We start from the raw sequence: 26,745 nt of genomic DNA, 5'->3' as shown, positions 1-26,745 counted from the left end.
TTGCGTTTGGGTTTTTTTGTATGAAACTGTTTATATCACTGTATTCAGTGAAATATCACTGACTAACTTCTGCCTTCAAAACTTTGACTACATCTCCTCAATGAAGGCATCTATGGAGAGTATTCTCATTTTCTCAGTGACTACTTCAGACTCAGCCTTGAGTAAGATTTGCTAAGCTTCTAGGATACTGGGTCTCAAGACGAGCAGCAGTGCCCAGTTCCCTCCCGTCTCTCTCTTTTTGGTCTTATTCAGAGGACAGCAGAAGGGGAGAAGTGCAACATGCTGCTGGCACAACCAAAAATATGACTTTTCTCATACAAGTGTATTTCCACTTGCTAAAGGCACCTGTTCCAGTTGCCCTCTTGGTCATTCCTACAGTTTAGGTGAAAAGGCACAACCAAGGATTCACTCCTCAGCAGACATCAAAGGTGATTTCTACTACTTGCCCTGGGCATGTAATCCAAGTTATAGTTCAGAATGCAATACAGATGCTTTTATTACTGGATATTGCAATGTTTGAAAAATAATTTGAGATGCTAAGTTTAACCTTCTCTTTCTGAGCCCATACTCTAATATCTGTTTTTTCTTACTTGCTAGTTAAACATCAGTTCAGACTTTGAGATGTGTACAGCACCAAAAAGACCTCACTGAAGTTGTCAATGAAGGGCTGTAGAAATACTTTTGGCAGTGTTGGGCCAATCCTGTTCCCATGTCCAGGCTAATCAGGGGTCTGATCCCGCCTGCAGCAGCTGCACTGTCTTGGTGCAACACTGAAGGATGTGGAAAACTATACGTATTCACAGGTGGCTCCAAGGCAGCTTGTCAATAGCACAGAGAAGGGCTGTCATGCTGAGAAGAGTGATTTTAGAGAGGGCATGGCATAAGGCTGGCAGAAGCCACAGCTCCTCCCAGAAATATGTGAGCCACAATGCACCCACAAGCAGCATCTCCCTTGGCAAGACCAAAAGGCTGCTTGCCCCAACACACATGATGGTGGGTTTGCCCTTATGCACTACTACCCTGCTCTGCTCTGTTGATGGAAAAAAAAAATCAGGGATAATTTACCTACTGCTTTCCACTTGCTTGGGCGTCAGTTAATGACAATCATTAATTATTAAGGCTAGATAATAATTCAGTCACAAATACTGACAACCATTGCACTGTCTCACAGAACTTGAATTCTAAGAGTTTTTTTCAGTTTTTAGCTGAAGCTTGGCAGAAAACAAATTTCTCTTTTTCATTTCATTTTTCCACTAGTAGTGAGTTATAATTGAGATTCACACGTGCAAAAGCCCTCCAGCCACATTTCTGGGGATGATCTCCTCATGGCCTCCATATTCCCCTCATCTACCAGCTTTCCCAGGAGATATGTCCAAAGTGCATTGCACACAGACGTTGCTGTTCTTTCTCACATCTTGCCCCAGAGGCCCCCTAGAAGTTGCCTGTGCTTCACCAAAACCTTTCAGTGCCCACAGTGACTAAAAACCTTGTCACATACCTCTTTTATCAGCTAAAACATCTTGGGTTTTCCTCTTTTCCCCCCATAGGATTGTCTCTTAATCTTTCCTCCTAGAGTTGTTCCACTGTGTAGTAAATCAAATGTTTATCAGACACTGATATGGTAGCCCAAAGCATATATCGTGCAGTGGAGATTGAAGTGCAAATCTCTGACCCATTTTTAAAATTTATTTAGAGCAAAATGAGGAGACAGGTTCACCCAGGAAATGTGACAGATGTCCAGAGCACAGCTGGGACTTGTCTTTGAGTTCATCTCTACTATTAAGCAGGTTTGAGCTCGTCTCCCACAAACAGTGCTCTGGCTGTTCTGGGGCTAATATGGATATAGTTGCTTGCCATCTTTCCCTCTCTTCCAACACTTTCTCTGGCTCTCCACAAACTGCTCTGATCGTGCCCAACTTCAGGTTAAGACTAGCAGCCAGATGCCACCAAAGGAGACATCCTTGCCCTGCCTACCCAATGCCAGCTGGCTCCTTCTCCTGCTTCCTTTTCTGCCACACCAGCTCCTGGCTAACCCTTCAGAGATCTCGCTCAACCCCCTAAGCTGGTAGAAAACTAACTCCCCAAAACTGAGAATGGTCTGCTGTTGGATTAGCAAACTGACACAAATCCTCTAAGAGTCCTGTTTTAGTTCACATTAGCTCCATTTTAATAAGCCCCAAAAAAACCAAACCACCGGAGCAGTCCTTCCTCACATGAAAGAGCACAGGACAACTGTCTCAAGTTGTTTGGAGAAAAGTGCTCTGTCAAGAGGAAATCATGTAACTAATTGAATTCTCTAGCTTCAGATGTTATCACCATCTAAAATGTCAATGAAATGCTACAGTCCTTTCCCTTTTCCTGCCTAGATATCAGCATGTCATCTTATTTGTGCCTTTCTGTCACTATTCCTCTGTCTCTTCTATCTTTTGTTTTGGTGTTTCTCCTTTTTTTTTTTTTAGATTCAGACACCCCTTTGCCCAATGCAGTGAAAGAAACAGCAACTAGAATAAACAAGGTACATAATTACTCCATCTATTGAGTTTATGGCAACTTTATGTGATAACTTTATTATTCATCTGTCTGTAATAAATCACTGTTTATGCTCACTTCTTTATTCCCCCTATATTGTTCACCACTTAAATCCAATTTACTAGACTCAGATAAAATATTTAAGGGTATTAGAGAAAATGATTAATCAATTAATTGGAAAGGAGAGAATTTTACTGTGCCACATCACTGAGCTCCAGTGTCTATTCCAAGTCAGTCTGTAAAGTAGAAGAGGTCTCACCCTTGAAAGTCTTTGGGAGTAGAGTTAACAGCTTGGTGATAGCTCACAGGTTTGAAGGTGGTTAGTCTGGTGTTATTACCTAAAAGTTACATTAACTTTTCCTCCTTCAAGAGGATGAAAAATGTTGCGATGAGAGTTTATGCTGCATCTTCCACAACAACAACCACCTGGAATTTTAGGGTCAGTTTGGAGGCTCAGCTCATCCCAGGGCTGAATAAAATCTTTTACTCTCAGGAGCTGGTGTGGACCTCTGTGAAACATAAACCAGAGAATACTTCTGGGGAGGAAACACTGATCATGTCCTAGACCTGAGGCATGTTCAAGGCAGCTGTGGACACTGTGTGGGACAGCTTCAGCCTTGTCTCACTCGTCCTGGTTTATGAACCTTTCAAGTCACCAACAAGCAATGCCACCGCCCTGATGTCTTCCCAGAAGAGCACTCATAAGGGAAGATGGGATCTTTAGGAAAGTTCAGTTCAGGCTGAGGCTGTTTGAGAACAGCTCCAGTGTGTTCCAGCTTCTTCATGCAGCCCAGTCTGAGATACTTTAACGGCTGCCATTACTCTCCTGCCCCTATATCTCACAGTTTTTAGGATACTTATCTGTGTAACTCCTATTCTTATTTTACAGATGGGGATTAAAAGCACTTCAGAAGTACACAAGCAGGTTAGAGGTAAGGAGGGTGGGAAATAGGTGCTTGACTGTTTTATCTGGCTGTAAAAATATGGCTACATCACTCATCTGTTACTAATACCCTTAGAAATCTGGCCTGGACGGCCCAAATTCCAAATTTCTGATACTTAAATGCATCATTCTACCATTACTCAGCTACTATGTAACACTAAAGGCTGATAGGTTTCCATTGAATGGCTTTTGTAAAGCTTCTTCAGAGATAAGAAATTAGATTACAGTAGGGCATAAAGGTGCTAAATTGGAAATAACAGGAAAATATTTGTAAATATGAGACAAGATGACTTTTCGAGGTCACACAGGAAATTCACAGCAAAACAAGAGCTCACATCTGAGCAACTTGGTCTAGTGAAAGGTGTCCCTGTCCACATCAGGGGAGTGGAACTAGATGATCTTTCAGGTCACTTCCAACCCAAGCCATTCTACGATTCTATGATTCTATGATCTACAGCTTATATGGAGCGGGTTAATACCTTAACTACTACATTATCATCTTGCTTCACTACGACAAGCAGGTTGGTGTAGATCATGGAAAAATAAAAAACTTGTCATATTCCCTCCATAAAAAGCCCCATACAATTTAATAAAGACAGATGCAATTTTCAGCAACCTTTCATGTTGCATTGTACCCACTAGAATTCTTAAAAGAGGACATTCTAAAGCTTTACTTGTAGGGTGGTATACATTTCTGTGCAGAGGATAGTAGTGTCTCTTAAGTTACTTAGTCTTTTAGCATAATTTGCTGAGAACTCCATTTCAGGGAGTGATTTTAGGTAGAGGTCTAATGGTTTACCCCATACTCTTCCACTCTGTAGGACTTTTTCAGAATAATTCCAACAATAACACAATGGCAATTGTACCATGCAGCCATAAAATTACACTTTATAGTACAAATATATAATAAATAAAATAAACCATAAGCACACAATGAATTTATATGATTTTACTACACTATGATGCATAGTCTTCAATAAATCCTGATAATAAGGTTCTCAAAAGTGGAATTTCATTGGAATTATTTTATGTCATGCCACATAGTTACTATTAGAAACAAGATTATGTTTTGCAAGGAAGGAACAAATAAAACTGTCAAAGTGTTATTTTAATAGTCCTTAACCTTTTGCGGAATATTGTGGTACTAGTAATAATATGATAAAATATGGACCTTTTAAATTACTGTGGCTGAATATAATTCAAATGTCAATAGAAAAAGATTCTTTCAAGCTCATGAGTAGTTTCTTTATGTGTAATTCTTTACACTTGGTGAATAATAGTCAGATGATGTCCATTCATGCTCTGACTTCTTAGAAAGGTTGAAAGTGAGAAGCATGATTATTTATGGGCATGAAAAAAAATCTCATATGCTGAGATATTAAAAGATTGGGAGAGCAGATGAATAAGGAAGGGTTATGATAAAAGGGTATAAAATCAGGGGTAATACAAAAAGAGGAATTTGGGAATTTTGATTCACTATACACACAGGACAAGGACGAGGAGAATAATATAAAGGGAGGAATGCAAAAGAAGGAAAGCAATCTGAACTGACATAGGATTTTTTTAAAATACAATCTATAACATTAATTACCAAAGGACACTGGGATCAGGAGATGGGTGTGCTCAAAACTGAGATGGTGTCTTATTTGACTACTCACTACTACCACCACAGATTTGGAAAAGAATTCTCCAGAATGGAATAAATGAACTAAAGACTAAGTGTTATGAGAATACTTTTTCTCTGTTAGATGATCCTATATACAGCTCTTCCTTCTGAGCTACTGACATTTCTATTACTCAGACATAGCCTATGACTATATAAAATGTTTCTTTCAATGACTACAATGATTGTTTTGTTTCCTACTGCAACCAAATTCTGCACAGCCCAGCTGGGAGACTTCTTGCCAGTCTTTTATCTTGAGCAAGGCTGCATTTCCCAAAAAGAAAGGTGTGTTCTTCCAGCAAGGAGTTAGGAACCTAAGTCCCCCTTGGGTGAAAGGATTATGCTAGGAAAGGATTATGAATTCCCTTCCCAAATTAATGGGACGCTGATAAAACTGGTAGACCTGAAATTTATAGTAGGTTCATCAGGCACAAAACTTTAGGATCTCGGAACAGTGTCTGTATTAATACTTTTTACATCATCAGAACTAGGTATACAACACAATGAGTTCCCTCATGCTAATAACAAGAAGGTGGCTATGCAAATAGCAACAGGGAAATTACAGTTTGCAGTGTAGGAGAGACCTCGGTACCATGTGCTACACTCCACACGCTCTTTAAGCTGAGAGGTGACTCGCAGGGGCCATCGAAGCAGCCAGCACACCAAGTCAGCAGGGATGCAGGGACACAATAAAGACCTTAGGAGTAAGAAATATCCTGAGGAACTCCTAGTTCAGAGTAATTAGCCAGCTTGCCAGGCAAGCACTGTTCCTACAAGTCTAGCACAAAATCAACTCCCTAGGGAATTCTCCCATTATGCAGAACTCCCTCTGGTACAGGGTGTACAGCACACTCAGGCACCTAGCCATAAGAATGCAATGAGATTTGGATACTAAGTAGTCTTAACATTTGAAAGTTTCAGACATAACATTAATACACTGCAAAGATGTTTAATAGAACCAACTGATGCTGAAAACCCCATTCATGTTATATGGCTCAGTTATGTGATAAAACCAAGAAAGCCAGGTCTTCAAGTGTCCTCTTGAGATTTTTTATTGCTCCTTATCATCATAATTTCTTTTTACTGCTGGTTTCCCTTTCTCCTCCTCTTTCCATGTCTTCCACTCTGAAGTCACTTAAAACCAATTCTCTTCCATTTATTTCTCTGACATCTCTGCTACCCACTGTCCCACATGTCCACTCAGTTTATACAACCTTACTCCATGCAAGGTTGTTTCCCATCGTTTAGCCATGTTCCTTTCAAATTCCTGAAACAGGATTTTAAATCCCTCCTAACCCAAAAAATCTCTCCCTATCTTCAAGTATCACTTCGAAAACACTTTTCTTAGCTTACAATTGGTTTGTACAATGCAGCACTTTGTGATGACACAATAAAACAATAGCTTGCAACCCACATCTCATCTTGAGGAACTTTAAACTGTTATAAAAACTGAAAAAGTTATATATAGGAATCACTTCATCCCTGGGTGAAATGCAGCTGCATTAGGATGAAATGTGGCAGCTGCACAGAAGAATGCTGTAGCAGTTTATGACAAGAAACAAGAAGAATATTTTATCCAGCTGCAACTACTAACAGGATTTATGAGATAGATAAAATTCACATAATATATATATATAGGGAGCTGACAAGGACATCAGGCTCTCCTCCATTTAGTCTTGGGAAAACTACTGTGGTATTGCTAATGGACAGAAGTGATTAAGAGCTTGGTTCCCTTCACATCCTCCTTCCCCATTAGGATTTATATTCCTTTTCTTGCCTTCTGACAGCCCCCATGAGTCTTGGCTTAGTATAGACTTGGAGAACAGAGTACCACCCATCCATTCTTCAGTACCACGCTGCCCTTCCCAGCTATTTGGCCTGTCACTCAAAACCTGAGAACTGCTGACTTGAGAATTAACAGAACTTTGATACATGAACACTGTATGCCCACCGAAAAATATGTTTGGATAAAGATCTGGAAAATGTGAGTCTTTAAGGACTCTAGTATAAAATATATGGTATTTTTAACGTAGAAGGAACATTATCAAACAGGTAGAGAAGAGGTAACAATCCCACCCCTTAGGATCTATTTCAAAATTTCTGGTGACTCAGAGTCACTATGGACAAATTTTGAAAATAGACTCTTATTTTACAAGTTTCTGGCTTTGGGTTCTCAAGAGATCTAGGTGGCATCTAAGCTTCTACGTATTATGGCCTGAAGACCAAAACAGCTTCTGAGCTTAAATTGAAAAGGCACATATTGCATCCAGCTGTATTTAGAAAACCTCCAAGTGTATGCTTACTTGCCACCCAAATGTGCTATAAAGCAATTTTTGCAACCTACCGTTGACAGTTCCATAGCTGGTAGATATTATGAAAAAGTAGTAATTGAACCATTGTAGCTATTTGTATCTCTTCATGTTGTACATTCCTGTTCAGCCTCAGGAAGGGGCCAGTCTCGGTGGAATCTCATCTATGACTATAAATATCTGAAGGGAGGGTGCAAAGAAGACAGAACCAGGATGTTCTCAGATATGCCCCGTGACAGGCAATGGGCACCCACTGAAACACCGAAACACTTCTGTGAACATCATGAAACACTTTTTCCCTGTAAGGGTGACTGAGCACCGGTACATGTTGCTCAGGGAGGCAGTGGAGGCTTCATCCTTGGAGATATTCAAAACCATCGGGACACAGTTCTAGGCAGTTGACTGTAGGTGGCCTTGCTTGAGCAGGGGGGTTGGACAAGATGACCTCCTACCTCAACCACTCTGTGATTCTATGACTATTTCAGGAAATGTGTAAAAATAACCCTGAACTGACCCAACAGTAAGAAACAAAATATCTCCATCAGCAACATCACACTTTTCTTAGTGGAGAATTTCAGCTTCCTTGCTGTAAGCTTCTCTACAGCCCTTTTCATCTTGAGGAAAATTAGCACTATTGATTTTGGGACCCAGAGAGTCATGGGAAGGGCAAGCATAACACCAGGGAGAGGAGTAGATAATAGGAAGTATATATTGTACCAAACTTGCCATAACTTTATACTTGGAATTATAAGTGTTATTATCTTTGTAGCTGGGCTAACTCTTTGATTAGATTGCTAATACTTTAATCACTGGAGCAGTAAATTCTTCAGTCTGTACACAAGATATGTTTCTTCACTGCACATAAATTGCACAGGGTGTTTTGTCTGGTACTCTGCCCTTGAGATCTGGTTTGAATTTGGATGCAGCAGATGGACTCCACTACATGCAGCTTGTAGCTACCCCCTGTCCTTGCAAGGTTTTGAAAAATGTCATCTCTTGCAAGGCAGGGGAGATTTGCAGACAGCCTGAACTCAAGCAGCATACAAGATGTACAAGGTCTCTGGAGTGGCCTGACATTCAGAGGGCTACCAAGAGGATGTAGTGCTGGTCTGAGCATTAGTTTCAATTCTCATGGGTACTCATAGCTCCAATTAAAGACAGAGATTCAATGTCTCTGGAAGTCAGGGTTTTAAAGCTCAGTGTCCTAAACTGGAGGTCAAATTTCAGACTTTAATGCCTTGCTTAGATTTTCCATAATACCCAATGTGGTTTGCATGTGTGGGGTACTGAAATTAATTGGTCAGACAGTAATTGGAGCTCATCAGATGAAAGGCACTATGGAATGCAGGAGAATGCTTCATGTTATAATTTGAGTGAAAACGTAAACAATACCCCAAAAGATAGATGCTGTCATCATAAACTTTCTCTCTGAATTATGCAGATAAGTAGAACAAAACATAACTCCTTATCAACATATTAATTATTCTTTGATTATTCCCTTCATGTTCTGTAGATGTTCAAATTACATGTGGGCAATCACATATACATCAGAGAAACTCTACCCATCTGAGGTGGTCTTCATGCTGTGAATTTATATTAAACACTGAACATTAATATGAAAGTAACTCTCCTTGGAGATAGTACTTTGATGTATTAATAAAAAGACTTCTCAGTTCTTGTTTATCATAAATTAAGATTAAAACACTCTTTCGGAGTTCTGTGTGAGATGAGTAATTTGTAGTGCAAGAAACATTGATAAGATACAGCACATACAGTAGAGTTCAAGTATTGAAGACTGAGTTCCAAATCCATGGCTTGTGCACAGTGAATGCAATGCAAAATGCTGAGCTCCCACCTGGTATTATCAGTATTATCTGCCATTATCAGCTGATCAACACTCCAAGAAGATCTGTCTTTAGATCCCACTGTTTCCTTATTAGCTCTTTTCATGAAAGGGCCTATTGAGAAAGATGTCCCATGTATTTCTTCTGAAAAAATGGAACCCTGAACAGCAGAATGTCACTATTCACACAATTTGTAAGAAGCTGTCATCTACATACATTCCAGTAACAGCAGGGCTGACATTATCCTGAAAGTACAGGCAAGAGCTGTATCTACAGACCCAGGTCTCTTATTTTTTATTCACAACCATACTGTAATTATTATCATTGAAGTATATCAACATTATTAACATTTCATCATGCCTCGAGACCATAGTGAAAAATCATTTATAAAATGAAGGTTAAGATTATTTGTGGATAGCTACTATTTTATTATTATTATTTCTGAGAGGATCAAACACCCACATCTGTTTAATGCTTTTATCCAGTTGCTGTTTACTACAAGAACATTATTAATGAGAGCTGCCAGGATGTCTTTTATGACTGTATGAAGAAATGAGAAATCAGCAAATTATTACTAAACACAAATTATTATTTTCTTTAACTGGATATTCTGAACTTGGTTTATCTTCCTTTTTGGGGTTGGATTGATCGATCCTATGTGAGTGTCAGATGTGATGTGATAAGCTGGCTCTGCCATGAGCAGGGATTGGGCCAGATGACCTCCATTGTTTGATGGTTCCACTACTTTTAAAAATTATTTAACCAACAGAAGAAATAGCATGTCCTTCTGTAAAGATGTTATTGTGAACTAAATTTTACATTTTGCTTTGACTATGCAGTGCTGTAAGAACAGTGGAGTCACATTGTTGTGTGTTTTAGCATGATCTAGTCCAGAGCCCCTAATTACATGGCTGTGTGCTGATCTTTGTAGAGTCATGAGAAAAAACAAAGAGATTAAAGGAAACAATTACTCACCAAAAAAAAAAAAAATCTTTCCTCGCTCTGTTCTCACAAAAGCACCCATTTTTATGCAAGTGCCTTCCAAACACTTCTGTCCAATATGTAAACAGTACTAAACGTGGGAAAATCAAACTAAAGGTTCTTTTTTACAGAGCAGTGGAGCTACTGTTCGGACAGCTGTTCAGTTTCCATTATCTATCACATGATGGAAATTGTATTTAATTTACTGAATAGATATAGATAACTTTCAGTATCGAAGTGGTGAATTCAAAGGCCAGAATTTTAAGGATATTTAAATTTATGAACTGGTAGGGTGCAGATCTTAAAAGATGTTCAAAGTATTTAACTCTCATTTGCCTTCTCAAGCACCTTTGATTTTTATTCACCCAATCCTGCCTTCTACTACCAGGTGGCTGCAGACATTTTCTGTGCACTCCAGCACACACACATCTAAATGTTTTTTGAAAGCTCAAAGGGATGATACAGAGCCAACAGTTTTACCAATGAACTGAAATGTTTTGGATATGTGAACTAACAGAATTCCATGATTTTTCTTCACTCAGCTCATTAGGATGTTTTGTTTATTCCCCTTTAGAATGAAAGCTGCAGCCCATATGGCTACAGAGCAACACAAGGAAAACAGGCTAAAGTAATTCCTACATGATAGCTGTACATAAACATATATTCATTCATACTGGAGGGACGAAGAAATCGAACATTTTGCTATGTTGGTACAGTTATTATTTTTAGCCTTTTGGCTGAAGCCTCTAGTTTCCTTTTCATACATTTTTAAATAGAAGGTTGTGGGGGTTTTATGTGCTCCTTCAAGTAGAGAACAGACTTTTAATGCAGTGAAAATACTGGTTTTCCATTCTGCAGCTCCCCTAGGTCTGTTTCCATCTATTAAAGCCGTTGTACAAAATAACTGTTTCCTATAACACAAAATTCTGCTATGGCAGAAGTAACATTGGGTATCCATAGTACTGACACTTCTCATTTCCTTACCCTTGTTACACCACAGATCAAATGGAAGCCAGATTCTTAGGAACTCTGTAATTACTTGACAATAATCATTGCCAGCAATAGAACAGAGTTAGCAAAGAACTAATTAGCACACCACCCAGGACTAACAACACTCTAAACTTTTTTACTGTTATTTTTAGCTAAAAGCAGGAAAGACATAAATTGCTCTTTTATCAAATAGCATGAAAGACCTTAGATAAGTTAGATGTTTGCAGTTATCACTCTATAAAGCTGGACTCTGGCCTCCAGCTACATGACATACATTACCCTGAAAGAAGACAACAGGAAGGCTGGAGACCTACCAGTGCTTGTTCCCTGCTGGTACCAGAGAGTGGATTTGTGGGGTACACAAGGAGAGACACCAAAGCTACCGAAGGAAGCACAAGCCTCATACTTTCATGTCAATGCCTCTTCCTGGATAACAGGAGGAAATACAGAAGGGTTGGCTCTGCAAATGTCAGTGAAATACAGACCCTGTCACTTTTTAACTTGCTGGATGAATTTCAACTATTTCTTAATCTTCTCATGGTAGATGGGAAGTCACTTGGACAGTTTCAGTTGCCATCTCATGGATGGAGTCCCTTTGCTCTGACTGCTGGAGAGCACATTCCCACTCCTCTGACTCATTATGTGCCTGACTGTGGGCAAAGATGGTTTGGTCTCTAGACAGTGCTAGCAGCTAGATATTTGGAAAGTAAATGACTAATCCTTTGCTCAGCTAAACTTCTGGTAGGAAATGAGACACATCACTTAACACTTACACTTCAGTTTGAAAAAGAGAAAAATTATTCTTCCCTCCTTAAAGCAAAATTGTGAGATTCCACTCATTAAAGTGTGTACTACGCTCAAAATATGCTCAAAGTCCATGAGGGCCACATAGTTAGCTTGCATGAGGTCTTCCTTCCTCTACAACTTCAACAAATAGTTAGCCTGTTAAACTAAAGAGATTTTTTTGGTGCTACTAAGGATTTAGTCCAGGCCTTTGCTGATCTCTAAACTTACTTATTTTACAGCAGCATCTGCCCATTGACAAACACAAGACACTTGCCTTTCCAGCAGATATTTCCCACTTGGAGTTAGAAGTTGTCTTAAGCCATGACCTGATTCTGGATCAATTAGAGAGCATTTATCAGGAGATCAATGAATGTAACTCCACACTATAGTTTAAGGTCAGTTCAGTCCAAGAGAGAGGCTAGCGAAGTAAAAACAAACAAATAAAGATCACGGGTTTTTATAAAAAACCAAAAGAGTGTTGAAGTACACACTTGAAATATTTGCTCTGAACTCTGCAGTGTGGCTGGCACAACACTGCTTAAACACTTGGTGCCTGTTCAACGTGTGCTACGTGGATGCAACAAGGTCTGCATACATACACTTGCCAAGCAGAATGACAGAGGTAATATGACTATTTTTGAAAAATGAAGTGTTTATGGCTTGCTCAGTTTCAGAGTATGTTTCATAATCTTGAACAGTCACAATGTGTCACTCATGGGCTTGCAACATATTCCCTCTGAACAGAAGCTGCTTTGTGCTCACCACTGAAGAAGCATGTGCTGTGTGACTGCCATACTGTATTTTGGCAGTAGCTGTTAGAAGTAAATTTACAGAGGATTAAGGAGATGGAAGGCAGCATGCCTGTAATGCCGCAAAGCATTAAAATACACTGTTTAAAGAAGAGATGAGAGATGGCTGCTGTTCCAAATCTTGGGGCCTGAGGTTCAGCTTGTTTTGACCAAATTTCCATTTGATCTTTGAGAAGTCTCTACACAACAGCAGCTGCCCTTGGCCAGAAGTGGTGTGTGAGGACACCTCCCTCCTTTGGACGTCACCTCTAGTGCAAGGTGGGAGCTGTCTGCAGAGGCACAGGGCCACTAAGACCTGCTCCAGCAGGAAGCTCCTGCCAGCTGGTGTGCTGCCTCCGAAATCATCTTGGGGCCCTTCCCCCTCTCCAGATGTGCTCCATGAAGAGCCAGATCCAGGGGCTGCTCTGGCTTTATGTCCCCTCAAGGCCAGGAGAGCAAAAGTATGCACTGAGGACATGAGACATTTTTGGCTGTCTGGAACTACAGTAATGGGATATGCAGATAAACACAAAGATTGAAAATTGGTTGTGTATGCTTTGAAGGAAATGGCAAAGTACTTTATTTTCCAAGTATATTTTTTTTCTAGACTTGACCTTGGTCTGCACTTTTAAGAATCTGACATTTTTTGATGGTTTATTTCACTTTCAGATTTTGGCAGGGTCTAGCCTCAGATATGCCAGAGAAGTATGATGAGATAAGTTATTCTCCAGACAGAAACAGAAGCAGAAAGCAGGCAGTTGCCTACAAAAGATGGTGTCTCCTCCAGATTTCACCACAAAAGATGCCTGGTTCAGTTTTCGAAAGGAGAAGCCTAAATCTGACAATGAAATCTCAGCAAAATGGCAGTTAAAGGTTTTAAATAACCACCTTAGAGCTCACGTGTTGCTTTGAAACTGCTAGTTAAAACTAAAGACACAAAAAAGGTATTTTGATTTAGGAGATGGGCTATATTTTGCAGTGTTTTTTTACACTGTAATCGTAGTTAAAAGCCCAGGGCCCACAGTATTCTGTGGCCACTGCATTATGCTCTGAAAGCTTACTTACTACTAAGGAGTCACATTGGTATACTGAAAATTACAGTTCCATATTTTCTGGTACAGCTTCATCTTTAAGGACAAACAATAACCCAAACAAATCAGCTTGGACACCACTGCTTTACCTGCACTGGAGGATGTGCAACACTGCCAGAAGGTGAAAATTATAACTAGGATGCTCCATTGGCTGACTCTGATTTTGGGAACAGAGCTGGGGCTTTTGTTAATCTTTCTGTAACTCCAAGCCAAAGCCAAATTGAGGCTGCTAAAAGTAGCCTCAAAACTGAGACTACAAAGCTATTATTTGTTGAATATATTTCAAAGCATTTCTTTCATTCATTGTTTACTGATCTGGCCTTTCCTTATCAGGGGTAGAAAAAATATAATGAATGCTAATCACCTGCAAGCTTGAATCCCCCTGGAAAGAACTTTTTCAGGAAAATGTTATTGTGGTGAGAACTTCCAGGGAGTGTTGGAGTTTTAAAGTTTCTCATGATGTTTTGCATTTTTCTTCTAAATGAACAGGAAAAAACTCATCTGGCTCTCATTTGAATTCTCAGTAGACTTTAGAAAGGAAATTCCAACCAGAACTGTATTCCTACACCTAAAATCTCCATGGGAATGATGCTGCATGCTTGTCTCAAACCAACAACAGCTAAGGGAATCAGAGCTAAGGCTGGGTCATCATCACACCCGTTTGTTCCACACAACAGTAAAGGTTTCAGCAGAGGGCTGGTATTACAAATCAGGCTTCAACAGAACATACCAGAGCTTAGCATTAAGCATGTGCTTAATAACCTAGCTGACCTGACTTCATAGCAGCCATTCTGTCATCCATGCAGAATATTTATTTACATAAAGGATGGCAATCATCTCACCTATTTGCAACTGCATTGGAAATATTAATCCTAGGTCCTACTGAAAGCTAGGGATAGAAAGAGGTACTTCCATTAAAATATTTATCTAAAAGTTAGTGTCTGAAAGAGGTAAAACAGCTTGTGCCCAGAAAGTGCTCATTCTTCTCTATGGACTATACAGAGAATTTGGGAAAAGCAGGCATATAAAGCTAGAGACATTTCGAGTGAGATTCTTCTTTAGGGTATCTCCTGTTACTGTACTGTGTGACTTCAGGTCCCTAATATCACTTTTTTTGCACCTCATATTCTCCATTTTCAGTGATGACATAATGATCTGTATCCATGTTTGCAAAGGGATTTGAGATTTATATAGGAACATTTCTATGTAGGTGCTCAGTGTTTACCACAAAGAGCATGTATTACCCACACAAAGCATGTCACTGAATTAGTTACTTGACCTCAAAATCCACTAATCTGAAACATAAACAATGAAGTAAGTACTTACGTTGTTCACCCCCTAATTACCACAGTGCTTTATTCATCAATTCACCTGCTGCTTTCCATGGGATACATGTATACCTCATCAGAATTAAGTTACACTTACCAAAATTCCCCCCCACAACAGCTGATACTATACATTCTTGGTATTCAGGTTTTCTTAAGTGTTTTACAAGATGAAGTATCTCAAACTTAGAAACAGCACTACCAAGTTTTAGAATTTGCCAGATTTTTTTTCCTAAAAACGTGTGCTGCCTCTGGGCAAAGATGCTACCTCAAAGTACAGAGGTGGTTCTAAGTTAAAGTCAGGCTGAGGGCAGGTCTTCCCAGACAGACGAGTAGGCATCTCCACTTTCCAGCTCCTTAAGAACCCTGTTCCTAGCTCTCCTTAGACATACAAAGTGAATGGATTGCTCAGTGCACAACAGAGACTACCATCCTGGAAGGGCCTCACCAGAGGACTCTTGTAATTGATGTGAAGACCATATAACTGATTTGTAGACACATCACTCGGCACCATGCTTGCTGTACCAGTTTCCTAGAACTGTTGTTGATTGCCTTCTTCCCCAAGCTTTTCTTCTCTCTCAGTTTAGAAACTCTGGAAAGAAACTTGTAATAGCAATTTGTTTGTGGCATGTCTACTTGGCATGCTGTGCCGCACTCTTACACAAATAAACAGGGAACACGATGTAACACCACAGTAGCAGATTTAACTAAGATCCAATTGTATTTGGTGCCATCTGAATGTGGGAAGAATGTTCCCTTAAATGAAAAATCTTCAACAGAAAAACAAGTTCACCCTTCACAAGTATGTACCACAACATAGGACAATACATCATCTTTGACTTATGACTTCATTGGTAAGAAATTGGCCTAGCATTCCTCCTCCAACAGGCATCTGTGCTCTCTATTGTATTGTTCCTTCTGCACAGCTCTGAATTTTGGGTGTCTTTTAGAGCTAGTATGAAGCCACTCTTTGCTAGGAAGTGGTAGCCTGTCTGAAATCAACTCTCTCAATGAACCACCAGGGTTAGGATGGGGGGACATGCTACTGGCTCTTGATTTAGATTATGAGATTGCAAGCAGTTAGAACAAATAGTTTATATTTCAAGGTGTAATTCATGAGTTTAACTGCTCGCTTTTACTGAGTTCCTCACCCCAAAAGCTCAGTGACAGTCTGAGTAAATGCTTTGACTTGTAACACACAGTCACCTAAAAAATTAATGATAATTTCTTTTCCCAAAAGACTTAAGGACAAACACATTTCCAACATCAGGGCCTCCGAAGAGGAAATACCTCAGGGAGAATATCATTATTAGGTGACAGTGAGCAAATGCTTAAGCAGGAGTGACTGAAGCAGACTGCGTACCCAAAGGATTTAATGAGCAGCTTGAAGGAGTTGATGGCCTGAGGCACAGCCTCAGGTCATTAAACCTCAAATGGTTATTATTCCCTAGAAAATGCTTTCTGTCAAGGTCATTAGTGCTATTATACAGTGGAAATTGAGGGTGTATTGAGAAATTAGCATATAGCCTGTTTGCAGAAGAAATACTCTCAGTGAGCACAGGCAGGTCATTTCCAGGAGAATGCTGCAGCATCCACAAGCCACTCGGCTTGCCTGAACTTCCATGTCACTGCAACACTTCTAAGCAGAGTTGCACTTTTGCAGAGTGTCACTACAGGAACTTTATTATGCATTGAGCACCTAAATTAGCAGTTTGGCATTAACTCCAAGGGATAACATTAGCTGAAGTCCCTCCTGTTCAGCATACATTTTTTTGTTGGAGTCCTGCCCTACTGCTGTCTCTTTTTAGAATAAAACAAGGAAATCTGATTCAACTGATGTGTACACTGGTGACCACGGCATTTGATCGAAGGCTGAAACTGTACATGTGTTAGGATTGCTACCCTTTTCTGAGAGTTTCCTAGGATAAAAGTCTCACTACACCTCACTGCCTTCAAGCAGAAATATCTGGAACCAGAACAAATATATCCACTGGTGCCTGTGGGGTTAAGGCCAATTGATTGACCAGCAGGCAGGGAAGGGCAGTAGGTGGTGACATCTCTGTCTGGGGTTTTCTTCTTGGACTCCATCTCTGAATGGGGCACCTTCTGAACAAAGCCTCAGCTTCACAGTCATTGCTATCACCTTCCCATTAAGTATAGAAAGTGTTGGTGCACGAATCCTGTGAATTTTATAAATAAGGTCTAGAGTCAGATAGTTATTTGTTTGGTGTGTTTCGTGTACCTAAAGTCATGACTGGGTGTCAGATTTAGTGACCTTTTTTTTTTTCCAGATTCTGATGCTGGTTTGTGACGTGAATCAGGCAAATCAAATCCTATAATTCTGTTAAATTATCTCTGTGGATCAGATTTTCCTACATTATAACCATATCTACCACAACAGTTACTTTGAATTTTGAATTAGGTTTATTTACAAGGGACCTGGAGATCTTTGGTTTTGTAACTATTATATTATAATGATCAATGCTTAACTTTTAAGACAATGCAACAGATTGCAACCTTAAATCTGTTCCTTCTGCTCTAAACAAAGTAGGAAAACTAGAAAATTGTTACATAGTAGGATCATTTTGATTACATCCCTGAGGATGATTTAGCATCCCAGTTATGCAGCTGTCCAAATTAAGAAGAGAAATCTTTCTTTATTAAAGACCCTGAGGCGATTTAGAAAGCAACAGTACATTATACTAAATAAAGAGAAAGAACAAAAGGACATCATGATCTATTTAATTCTTCTGACAATCTCTGCATTAAATGATCAATGCTTAGACATGCATTGATATTTACTGTTTCATTAAGTGTCCTCACATTCACCAGCATCAGCTAATGCATCTTTCACTAAATGGAATTTATGCAAATGTTATTTCAATCACATGCTTCTACATAGGTGACAGGAACACACTCATCTATGGTGAGCTGGAGGGCAAATTCACTGATATATTTTTGTCTGATTGGTTTCCTGAGAGATATTCATTGAATGAAACTGGAAAATTACTGGAATACAGAAAAATACTTTTATAATGATACTAAGAAAAAAACACCCTTGTAGGATATGACTACGTTTTTTACATGTATTTGGGTCCTTGATTTTGTTAAGCATATCATAAATATGTTTGGGCACTGATACTGTAAGAAATGAAATTACACTTCTAAAACGTACGAAGTGAAGCTTAATTTTAAAAATAAAAATATAGATGAATATTTGTAGAAGGAAACTTTTGCTTAATTTATATATTAGACACCATTCCAAATACCCAAAAAAGAACTGCATACATGTCGCAGTAAAGAAAATTTTATTTGGCAGCGCTGGCTTAGACATGGCTTTGAAGCTATAAATCAGATTAAAATATGTATTTGGACGCTAAATTATTTTCGGACTTGGAAAATTCCACTAGTGCTATATTATTACAGCAGTAGATCCCTGTAACCTAGATCGCAATCAAGCAATACATGTAAAGCCATTTTCTTCTGAAGAAAAGATGAATTTAAGCTCCTGCTGTAAGGGGTCCAAGGTGCAGTTACATGCCATCTTGAATAAGGTTCTTTTCCTGATCAAGATTTTCAATATATTTTTGTCATGGAACTCACTGCACCTAAACATGTCTAACATTTATTTCCTTCCTTGGTTTGCTGGATTGTGCCATAAGGCATGCACTGTACTATTTACATATGAAGCAAATCTGAAAAAGAACCACACATCCTTTATCACTCCTGTATTTTCAACAAAATAGAAAATTTCTTACTGCTGGGTTCTTTTTCCCTCTTATTTTCACAAGTATACCTTTTGTTTCTGCCTCTCCAGCTGTGTTTTTGATTGTCTTGGTTGCCTATCCTCCTAATGCTCAGCATACTTCAGTGAGTCTCTGTGAAATTTCATTCCTCCACGTGCTCTGTCACTGAATTTAGGAAAATGTTGAGCTCCACTGCCTGTGAAAGCAGTCACATTTTCTTCAGTGGATCTTATGCAAACACAGAGTAAGGACTAACTTCATAATACCACCATGTGACTCATGTACTGGGACTGATAATATGTGTAGCTACATCCTGTAAAATGACAAGTTAAAAAAAATTAAATAAATTGACTGGGCTTTTTCTCCTCCCAAGAATGACCATGCTCATTTTTATCTTAAAAGAACTTAATCTACAAAGTTGAAATAAACCATAGAAAATAAGGCATAAGTGGATAGTGAAAGTTCATCTAATTCACTTTCTGCAAAACCTGCAGGACTAATATTTACTCTTCCTTAGAGGAATCCTGGATTCAGGACAACTTCTGAGGTACACCTGACTAAACACGTTGCTTTGGTCTCAAACCAGCTAGGTGACAAATTTACAACTCTTTGCTGAAGTAGATGTTTTGATGATACAGTTTCAGCTCTGTTCTCAGGCGGAGACATTAACTGGAGCAGTGTGAGGCTGGAATGCAGTGCTTACATTTTCAGCCCTTACATTTTCAGCCCCCTAACTCTGGATTGCCACACCTGTAGCTACTCAGCAGAAACTCAGTGAACTTCTCTCCTTTTCCTGCAAACAGTATCCTATACTCCTGCCATGCTGGCATCTCAGCATTATTTACATCCCTGCTTAAAGAAATGGTGCTATTTCATGCAATGCAGCTTTCCATGGTGTGTAAAGGGTGCTGGATGGTAACCTCAGCTGCAGTGCCCAGATTAGTTAACCCTCACTTCTGAATATGAAAGAGCAGATCCCTCCAAAGTATCACAGATTTATCTGGATCAGAGGTCTGCAGAACTATGAGTTTCAGAGGGCAGAAGAGTGGATTCCAGGAAAGCAAAAATACCAGTGAATGAAAAGCTAAGAATACATTTGGGTGAAGCACGGAAGAGGGAATTGCCAATTCCTCAAATAACATTCCTGTTGGGGGGAACTACGCAATTGCAGTGACTGTGAGTAACTGTGCGTACTTAGGTCATGAGAATGTGATGGATTATCATGAAAGTCTACTCTCAAGAGAGCAATATTTGTGCCAGGCAAATACCGATCTTCTAAATAGCCCATGGTTATCCTGTATAGGGCAAAATGAACAAAAAGTGTGTCTGACCAGCCAAGAGTGTGTTTTTTCAAATAAAGAAAATCCCTTAATTATAATCTTTGTGATAAGTACCTCTTCAAAACAATATTTCACAAAATATGAACTTTGACATGAAACACCAGACACTTTCACTACTAATAAATAACCTAAAGAGTACTGCAATGTTCATCATACGTGAAGTAGAAAAGAAGCATTAATTAGTATTACCTTGTTGTAAAATTATTTTCTTCAATCTCAGAGCCTGAGCACTAACATTTGCTGATGACCTCCTAAAGCATCATTGCAGAGATCGCACACCCCCTCAACGCCTGCTCTTTTTTATTTCCTTTCCTTTAGAATATTATAAGACTGAGGTAATAGCACACATAAAAGATGATATTTAGTCTCTCTTCCAATGCAGATAGGCTTTGAAGCAATGCAGTCTAGGCCTATCCCAAAAAAACAATTTTTTTTGGAAAATATTTCAACTTGCACACACTGAGTGTGAGCATTACCAAAGGCACCTCCTGTACCACTCAACAGAGGCAGATCTGCTTCCTCGCTTAATATTTGTTGACTCAGTTTCATGGTTCAGTTTATAGGCTGTCTCAGTAGCTCATCTTTATGTGCGACGAACAGAATCCAACTAGATTTTGCATGGAATTGCATGAGAAAATCCCCAAATGTCCTCTACTATTGTTTTCCAGTTTTAATGACAAGGAAGATGTCGTTGTGGTCAGAGAGGAGGAAAATACAGATGCAAAAAGAACCATTTAGAAGAGTAGCCCTAGAAGCTGTTGCTTGAGTGTTTGTCGGGGATCAGGTACAATTGCTCTGCTTCATTAATTTTTAATAACATATGGTAACTGGCCTCAGAAGTCTCCAAGACTTTATGACGCCTTGAAATGAAAAGGGCAAAATGCTCTCCTCTGTCATTTTGGAACATATCAGGACATTAGCATCTGTGGGAAGAGTAAAAACCCTTCCAAAGCAGCCTTTAAGAGCTGTACATTAAGGGAGCTGCTTGTGAGACCAATAGCACCAGCTCATTTTTACCATGATGATACCACACCCCTACGGCAAATATTGCTTTCAGGAGATGAAAAAATGAGAACGGACAGCATCAAAAATGAAACCTCAGGAATGTTAAGATGGAAGATTATTCTTAACTGAAATATAATATACAGCATTACTGTGGGGTTTTACCTTTATTTATTTAATATTTTTTTAAGAATTGTTTCATCCATAATTATAAAAAATTTGTAGGATATTTAGATGCAAGCTGCCAGACACCTCCTCAAGTAATTTTCTACTGGAAATATCTGCAACGGCCACCAAGCAATAACAATACACAGTACTGCACATCTACCTTGACTCCAAGCTGTGATCTATATAGCTTGTTGTGCACAACAGAGGTGCATCCTTTCACAATACTCATAGGGACTTCTAGTTAGGAACAAATTCTTTTAATAAATAGCCCAGCTGGGTACACTTAGAAACAATTTCAGTTTCTAACCTTATATTTCTCCTAAAATTCTACATCCTAACCATTGTCAGAATCTTTTTCTAAAAAGCAGATTCCAGACTGCCAAACCTTACTTTATTTATCTGTTAAATGTTATTTAATAAAAAGGTACATGCAATTAACTGTACTTTTAAAGGTGGCAAAATAGGAGATGACCAAAACAACTGTTACTTCATAGGTGCAATGCACTGATATAATATTAGCCATCCATGAACTGTATAGTTCTTTACTGTGCTTGACAAGCTCAGAACAAATTCATCACTGGCTATCCATTGCTGGGCTGGAATACATTAGGGATGAACTGGTAGGTGAGTCCTGTATTTTCCTTATGATGATGAGTTGCTCAGCAATTTTTCACTATAGTAATTTAAAAAAATTCACAGCAAACCTAAAAATGTATTCCTTTTATGTCCGCCTCCACAACACAAATCCCGGAGCTTTACCTACTCATTTCCTCATAATGCTTTTAATTTATGTGTGCATTACAGTATATTTGTACTTTTGCTTACTAAAGAAATATTCATACCATCTGTCTCTCTGGGACACCCTCCTGCACCCCAATATCGTGTCAGAATCTATTGGCCAGTTTTAGTCAAATATGACAGGAGGAGCCAGATCTCAAAGATACTACATTTTAGAAAATCTGGTGTTGAGTAAAGTATACTAATTAGCATTCCAGTAAGGGAAAGGTATTTGTGGGGTGACCCACTATCCACGCTGAGAAGCAGCAGACAGTTGGCTAAAGAGTACACAGCAGTCTGCATCAGCATCACTCTATGTACCACTTCCCTTACAAATATTTAAGGGATGGGAGAGAGAGACGGAGAGTGACATGGCAGAGGGGAAGTAAGGACTTGGTTTCAGTGAGGTGGGGGAAAGGAATCCAAATCTGTAGGAAACTAGGCTGCACTGATGACAGTGCTCAGAAAGCAGTTAATTTAGTTCAATTTTAGAGTAATCTCTACGATGGAAATAAAGGTCAACCACTACTCATCACTGGGCAATGGGCTGCTCCAACTTTTGGAAGCTCCAGAATGACTCATGCAAGGAAAACATCACTGCTGCATTCTTCGCCAGTGTCGCAGAAGTGACCACATAAACGTCCTCACAGCATAATACCCTCACAGTATAATGTCCTCACACTGTATTCAGCCCAGTCCCTCCCCCTGCCTTCTTCTTTAGAAACTCCAAGAGAAAAAGATACTGTGTGGATGTGGCACTGAGTAGGAGGTCTGCAGCCTACCCCCACCCTCAGTTATGTACTTGCCTAGGTCCAAAAAATCTCCTAGAAGACTAATTTGCAAGAAAGGATTCTGGAGCATCATATTTCCAAGTGCTACAGATCTACTAAGCTCCAGCACGAATGTCTCTTGAAAATACAACCAAAAAAAGGGCACAATCATGCCCATATCAAACCATCAAACAACCAGCCATTTCCTAAATAAACATAAATTCCAACATCACTGCAGACCCACCCTCTGTTCCACAAACCATGTCACAATGAAAGGCTGTACAAAGCCCAACTTCTATCAATACTAGCCAAAAATACGTAATGTGTTTATAAGAAAAAAGCTTTTACTCAGCATTTTCTGTGGTGTGAAGAGAGAAATTTGCACAAGTGTTACTATTATTTATATTTCATTACAAACCTCAGCCAAAATCACAACCTTGTAACAGTCAGTGCTGCTCAAATGTTTAATGACAAACTAGCTGGTGCCTTACAGAGCTTACAGTCCTCACAGACAGGCAGAAAAGGAAAGGATAAGAAACAAAAGCATGGAGACTTACGGATGGTCATCCTACGAGGGGATGAATTTAGCTCCTCTGAGTTAAATGTAGGAGATTTGAGCTCAACCCACTCAGATGAAGTAGAGGCCAGGACTGCCTCTCTCTGGGGGGAGTGCTCTAATTCTTGGGTTATTATGCAAGAGGAAGATAAGTCACATCCATCTTCAAATGAGTAAAACCCAACTGCATGGAGCTGCCAGCATTTATTTCCTATTGTTCCCCTATAATCCCAGTGAAAGAGGTATTTACTTGAATGAGGTGGACTAAATCATCCTCTGGTGGGTGGGTGGATGGATAGAGAGGGGGAAACAGATCTCCCTCCTCAGATCTTCAGTAAGAACTGCTGCTCTCCTTAGACTGTATAAGGAATTTAAGCAGCTATGACAAATTGACTAGACCATGTGCTTAACCCTGGGTACCTAAAAGCTTAAATTAAATGGACTGGGTTCTCCACAAGACACATGGCCTCTCTAACAAATGCCAATGTTTCCTGATTTTTCAGACAAATACCATGGTATTGCTAATTATAGTGGGTCTGACTTTCATCTGGAATAAATGAGTGTTGTTGCTGCCAAAGACTGGCCCAGAAAATCCATGTAAGATTGCAGGATCCTTGCAAGAAAATGAGGCCCTGTGTTAGGTGGAGCCTGGTTGCTAGGGAAGTCTGTTGCTGAATGATTTAATCCAAAAGATTAAAAGCACTATTTCACATTACGGTCTCTGACTTAGCATGGTAAATAGCCTTCAAACCCACAATCTAGTAACAGTGCCTTTGTCCCTGCTTGCCATCAATGGTAGACTCTTTTCTCTCTCTTTTTTCCAAAATTATCCACTAAAATAAAACAGGATAAACCCAGGAACTAAGTATTTTTTCAAAGGTAGAACATAATTTAATCTTTAAGACAGAGAACAGAAGAGCGTGGGTTTTCTCTGACTGTGGACTTCTAGTAATTTCGCTGAAGATAAATATTTAGATAACAACCAATGGGATATTTAATTGTCAGAAACTATTATATTTAAAGAAAGTGCTAGAGATTTTCAGACTTGTTTTCCTATGTGTGTTGACAACCCATTCCCATCATTTACACTCTGTATGACATATAAATACAATCACTGCTATAATTTGTAAATTGTTAATATTAGGACTGGAGGGATGGCTATGCTTTCAGTTCTATATTAAAAAAAGACAGCTTTTACATCAACATCTGTCTGAACTTCATTACTTTCCCATCCATTATGTGTACTTCTCCTCCTTCTCCTTGGCCTCTCTGTTTTTTTCTTGTTGCTGCTCTGACTGATTTCATCTGGGAAGCTGCACACCCAGACTGCTCTTGGCTCCTCTGATACTCATAAACCATGAAACAAACACAGGGGGAAAGGACAAAACCAAAGCAGTAGGATATTTGGTCAACCTAACTATGTGGATCTCTCCAGCACATAATCAGGCAATGGCACCATCTGAACTGAGATACTGTATCCCGTTGTATTGGATCTGGCTGAGATGGTGTTCATTTCCCCATATAGCTCTCACAGTGTTGTGCTTTGCATTGGCATCTAGAAGGGTTTTGATAACACACCGGTGTTTTGGCTGCTGCTGAGCACAGCATCAGCACTGTAACATTCCTTCCTCAATCGAGGGCAAGATCCTGGGAGGGGTCCCAAGTAGGCCAGCTGACCAAGGGGATATTCCATACCATATGCTGCCAGCTCAGATATAAAAGCTAAGGCAAGGAGCAGGAGGGCAGGCATTCATTGTCTCCAATGGCTGCCTGCTGAGGAACCATTACATGTGCTGAAGCCCTGCTGCTCGGAGGTGGCCGACCATCGCTGCTGATGGGAAGTTGAGAATAAACTGTGTTATCTTTCGCTTTTGCGCACTCAAGCTTTTGCTTTGCTTCTGCTTTAATAAACTGCCTTATCCCAACCCACGAGTTGTTTTCCATCTTATTCTCTCCCCTATCTGGCTGGGAAAGGGAGTGGCTGGGTGGGAACCTGGTGTCCAGCCAAGGTCACCCCACCACACCCGCCTATACTGTCCATCCTCTCTTCTGCTTAGTTTGTGTAAAAATGAAAGGTCTTCAGGTCAGGACCATAACTTCCCATAAACCTGACCAGAACTCAGAGACATAGGACTGGCAACAGGACAATTGGTTTCCTAAGCGATACTGTCCTCTTTTAGGAACTAACCCATAGCTCTGGCAAACCTACAACAGGTAGAATAAAAGCGTTGAGCTTCAGGAGCTATTCTCAGTACTACTTACTCTTATTTGAGGGAAGTTTTTCACATCACAGCTTATCTAAATGTAAAATAAATTCTATGATAATATTTAGTTCAAAGATATCCCAAGAAGTATTTAGTATCTGGAATTTCACATCTCTGGAGGAAAAGCATCATGAAGGTATATAATAAGTGGAACTGCATGGACAGAGTCTCCAGTTGGGTACCAGTGAAGTTACACATAAGATACTAAGTTAACATATACAGCAAAATGACTTGAATAAGAAATGCATGTATCAGTAGATAAAGTATTTAATGACTTTGTCAGCATGCATTTGTCACACTTTGTTGGATTTTGTGTACAGCCACAGAAATACCCCCAAAAGGGTCAAAAGACTGTTATTTCTTGTATCAGAAAAATAATTTTACTCAGAGAATAAGAAAATGAAACCACTTCTCACAAAGAAAAAATGAACTTGTAAGATGATGCAGCTCTGAAAGAAATTACATATATTCTACTAATCAATACAATACAGTTACCAAGGCAACACTGACATCAGAAAGTGAAATACAGAGGTCTGTCTTACATAAACACATACACATACCAATATGTTCTGTGAACTTTTGCAATCTAGCAGTGACTTCAAGGAAAAATATGTTTTTTACAAAAGAACACATATTTTCCCAGGCTTGATAGATTCTTATGTAAGAGCTTTTATGAGATTTTAGACAAGTTGTATTTTGTTTGGTAGTCCTGCTCTTTTTTTTTTTACTGGAAACAAAGAAATGTTGGGAAAAAAACTGCTTTCAATGAAAATTTATTCTCGCTATTAAAACAGTAACAACTCGATGGGAGAAAAACCTCTACCTGAACATAGTTTAGACTAAAAAAATTTGGAGTTGTAGATCCTATTTGTA

The 26,745-nt window shown here is 39.4% G+C and overlaps 1 protein-coding gene across 6 annotated transcripts in view; it reads right to left on the bottom strand.

Moving 5' to 3' along the window:
* Positions 1-26,745, bottom strand: part of STARD13 (StAR related lipid transfer domain containing 13) — a 300,545-nt gene that overhangs the window by 41,536 nt on the left and 232,264 nt on the right. The window contains exon 1 of one of the 6 annotated variants that reach the window (XM_027677749.1): positions 11,574-11,712. The exons of 4 other annotated variants lie outside the window; for them this stretch is intronic. The gene's annotated coding sequence lies outside the window, so the exon portion shown is untranslated. Of the gene's footprint in view, positions 1-11,573; positions 11,713-26,745 lie in introns of those variants that run through there. One more of the 6 variants, XM_027677750.1, reaches the window with a different exon arrangement.

Source organism: Neopelma chrysocephalum, unplaced genomic scaffold (assembly GCF_003984885.1).
Source record: "Neopelma chrysocephalum unplaced genomic scaffold, ASM398488v2 Primary Assembly neopelma1_43, whole genome shotgun sequence".
In the NCBI taxonomy this organism is placed as follows: domain Eukaryota; kingdom Metazoa; phylum Chordata; class Aves; order Passeriformes; family Pipridae; genus Neopelma; species Neopelma chrysocephalum.
The sequence above is the reverse complement of the archived record's forward strand: the minus strand, read 5'-3'. Positions and strand labels throughout refer to the sequence as shown.